This window comes from Pristis pectinata, chromosome 3, assembly GCF_009764475.1.
Source record: "Pristis pectinata isolate sPriPec2 chromosome 3, sPriPec2.1.pri, whole genome shotgun sequence".
NCBI classification, from domain to species: domain Eukaryota; kingdom Metazoa; phylum Chordata; class Chondrichthyes; order Rhinopristiformes; family Pristidae; genus Pristis; species Pristis pectinata.
This window is the reverse complement of record NC_067407.1, coordinates 13868913-13873575: the sequence shown is the minus strand read 5'-3', so window position 1 is coordinate 13873575 and position 4663 is coordinate 13868913.

The window sequence follows — 4663 nt, the reverse complement described above, 5'->3', positions numbered from 1 at the left end:
TAGACCAGGAAGTATAACAATCAAACCGGAAATCTGAAATAAAAACAGAGAAATGCTGGAAGCACTCAGCAGGTCAGGCAGCATCAGTGGGAAGAGAAACAGCTAATATATCAGGTTGAAGACCCCTCATTCCAGAATCTATCGAATCTCAGAAGACAATAACCAAAGCACCCACTATCTCTTTCACCTCTGCATACAAACCACTCTGCTCTCTGGAGGACGGTGAGTTCTCACTACATCACATCTCTACAGACACAAGTTGTGCTGTGGTAGCTCTCAGCAGGATGCCTCGTCTTGATGTATGTACCTTTAAGGTCAGGATTACCAGTAAGAAGCTTAACGACCAGATCTAATACCTTCCTTGCCCTTCCATCCACTGAAGTGGGGCTCCAGCTTGGATATTGTCCCCTGATGAGAAATCCTGACTTACTCGCTTTTCCATTATCTGGGGTGCTGAGGTCAATTGTGGGGGTCCCTTCAGTCGCTCTGGCCAAGATCAACTACCCCAGAGTTACCCATGATCTGGCACTTCCTCTGCTCTGTATATCACTTAGCCAGTGTTTGCTTGGTTCAGCTGACAGCATCCTTGACTCCAAGTCTAAAAGCTGAGGTTGAAGCCACACCCTTGGTGCTAAATGTATAATCCAGGCTGATATCTTTCAGGGAGTGCTGCAGTATTGCACATGCTATCCTGTAGATGGAGTGGTAAACTGAAGTCCTGACTGACTGCTCCAGCTCAGATCTTCTGGCACTGTTCAAAGAGCAAAGAGTTCTCTCAAAGACTCAGGTTTACACAATGGTCATTCATCACAGCTGCTGCTTGTGGGACCTTACTGTGGATAAGCTCACCACGACAATCGCCATGACAATCCACAACCTATAGAGTCAATACCTGGAACGTGCTGCCAGGGATGGTGGTGGAAGCAGATACAATAGTGGCGTTCAAGAGGCTTTTAGATAGGCAGATGAACAGGGAGGGATATGGGTCATGTGCAGGCGGAAGGGATTAGTTTAATTTGGCATCATGTTCAGCACAGATATCATAGGCCAAAGAACAGGAACAGGCCCTTCGGCCCACAATGTTGTGCTGAACTTACTAAACCATTAAATAAAAGCCTAACTAAACTAATCCCTTCTGCCTAAATATTGTCCATATCCCTCCATTCTCTGCATATTCATGATCCTATCTAAGAGCCTCTTAAGTGCCTCCAATATCTTTGGCTCCACCTCAACCTCTGGCAGCACATTCCAGGCACCCACCACTCTCTCTGTAAAAAACTTGACCCACACATCTCTTTTGAACTTACCCCCTCTCATCTTAAATGCATGCCTTCTAGTATTAGACATTTCAAACCTGGGAGAAAGGTACTGGCTGCTTACCCTATCTATGCCTCTCATAATTTTATAAACCTCTATCAGGTCTCCCCTCAGCCTCCGCCGCTCCAGGGAGAACAACCCAAGTTTGTCCAACCTCTCTTTATAGCACCTGCCCTCTAATCCAGGCAGCATCCTGGTAAACCTCTTCAGCACCCTCTCCAAAGCCTCCACATCCTTCCTATAATGGGGTGACCAGAAATGAATGTTCTATGTTCTAATACTGGCTCCCAGTAGAACAATGCCATTGGTCCCATTGCCCCTCTTATTTCCCTGCAGCCTTGCACCTGCCCGCCAGCTCCCTTAGAGACATACTGAGATGTAAACTTAAAGTTCTGCATTTGGAACATAAACAGAGAATGCTGAAAATAGTCAAGTGGCAACTGTGAGAGAGAAGCAGTGCTGATATTTCAAACTGGCAATCCATAAAATATTAAGAGATCCAAACGTTTGCGGCAACAACAGAGACAGCAAAGGAAGGAGGCAAAGAAAGAACAGAGGGGAGCTCCCTGACAGGGTGGCCTGCAGGGGAGATTGAATCACCATTACCAGATCATACAGGCATGGTAGTGTAGCGGTTAGCATAATGCTTTACAGCGCCAGCGACCCGGGTTCAATTCTGGCCTCTGTCTGTAAGGAGTTTGTACATTCTCCCCGTGTCTGCATGGGTTTCCTCAGGGTGCTCCGGTTTCCTCCCACTTTAAGATAAGATCTCTTTGTTAGTCACATGTACATCGAAACACACAGTGAAATGCATCTTTTACATAGAGTGTTCTGGGGGCAGCCTGCAAGTGTCGCCACGCTTCTGGCGCCAACATAGCACGTCCACAACTTCGTAACCCGTACGTCTTTGGAATGTGGGAGGAAACCGGAGCACCCAGAGGAAACCCACACAGACACAGGGAGAACATACAAACTCCTTACAGACAGTGGCAGGAATTGAACCCAGGTCACTGATGCTGTAAAGCGTTACACTAACCGCTACACTACCGTGCCTGCCAAAGACGTACAGGTTAGGAAGTTGTGGACATGCTATGTTGGCGCCAGAAGTGTGGCGACACCTGCGGGCTGCCCCCAGAACACTCTACTCAAAAGATGCATTTCACTGCATGTTTTGATGTACATGTGACTAATAAAGAGATCTTATCTTATACCATCCAAAAAACAGACAACAATATTCCTCCTTCCTTCCTCCTCTCTCCCTCTGCACTTGCTTAAAACCAACAGCATCTTTTACTTCTGAAGAAAGGCCATTGACCCGAAATGTAAACTCTTTCTCACTCAATGGAAGCTGACTCACCTGCACAGTGCTTTCAGCTGTTTTGTCTTCTTATTGTAGGCATTGTGCTTCTCATTTCTTAAACTGATTGAATCGTCATAGTCATAGAGAGGTACAGCACAGAAGCAGGACCTTCAGCTCAGCGAGTACGTGTTAACCATCAACCACCCATTTACACTAATTCTACATTAATTCCAAATTCCCATCAACTCCACCCCAAGCTCTACCACTCACCTACACACTAGGGGCAAATTACAGTGGCCAATTAACCTACTAATCTGCTCAATTTTGGGATGTGGGAGTAAACCAGAGCACAAAGAGGAAATCCATACAGTCACAGGAAGAGCATGTAAACTCCATGCAGACAGCACCCGAGGTTAGGATTGAACCTGGGTCTCTGGAGCTGTGAGGCAGTGGCTCTACTAACTGCGCCACTGTGCCACTTTAGCTATACCTTTCCATCTGTGTGCCCGAGTAATCATTTTATTCTTCCAGACACAGGCACTGGTCATGGGCAAAGTTATTTATTTTGAAAACAGCTAACTGTGTTTCCATTGCATTAACACATTGAAAAGTGATTGGAACAGAAAACTAGGATAATTTTTCTACTTCCTAGGTTCAATCTGTTGACATTCTTGTCCCAGCTCATTACAGACCAAAGATCGAATCACTCAGCTCCACAACACTTATCTGAATTAATTCACTTTATCACACAACTAGTAAGAGTTGTGGGAGTTTAAAGTTTAAGCTTTTCACTTGTGTGAACTCCATTCCACATAAACAATTACAATTCCCAAGATCTCCAATTACCATGTTCCCAGTCTCTCTGGAAATCCGTGCAACAGGATTAAGTCGCAAGGTGATAACAATCAGAAATTGGACCTGAGTTCCCTGCAGCAGCACGTAAATGCCAATCAACTGTGCCAGCACTTGGCAGCCCCAAGGTTATTCCAGATTTATGTGCAATTAAAGAGCACACATGTACAACACTTTAACATATAAAATTATATAATCCATAAACTTACAGGAAATTGCCAACCCTTGTGGCAAGACCAAAAAGAAAGATTTGCAGATTTTTGAATAAATGTTCAAAATCCATTCCAGAGCATCAGAAAGAGAAGTAGGGGTTGACTAGCCTGCCCCTTATGCCACTTTCACCATCATTATGGCTAATCTTTTACCTCAATATAACAGGCTAAATGTAACTGGATGTAAGATGCAAAGTCCTTACTTACTAAATGTAATGTCCTGACTCTTTAAAACTGGAAGTGACGTTTTAAGGCAGTGAAACATATAAAAGGTCAAATATGCACTTTGTTATAGTCAAGTACCCTGGTGATCATGATCTGAACTAGCTTTAGGAGTACAAACCAATCAAAATAACACAAATCCACCCTGCAGATTTACCTACAATACGGCCAGAGTAACATGTGCATTTAATTAAAAATGACAAAAGCAAAGGAAAAGAACTGGAGGAATGTACAAGTATGAAGAACAATTCTTCAAGAGGAATGCCAAATGGTGACTCTTCAATGTTGCTGGCGAAGCACAAAACTACCAGATTCTGGACACCTTAATTCAATTTAGTACAAAAGGACTAACCCCTGCACAAGCTGGCTTTAAAACTAGGAGACTGGCTGGCTTTAGTACATAAGGACTAACCTCCTGCACAGGCTGGCTTTAAAACTAGGAGACTGGCCAGCTTTAGTACATAAGGACTAACCTCCTGCACAGGCTGGCTTTAAAACTAGGAGACTGGCCGGCTTTAGTACATAAGGACTAACCTCCTGCACAGGCTGGCTTTAAAACTAGGAGACTGGCCGGTTTTAGTACATAAGGACTAACCTCCTGCACAGGCTGGCTTTAAAACTAGGAGACTGGCCGGCTTTAGTACATAAGGACTAACCTCCTGCACAGGCTGGCTTTAAAACTAGGAGACTGGTTGGCTTTAGTACATAAGGACTAACCCCTGCACAGACTGGCTTTAAAACTAGGAGACAGCATACTCAC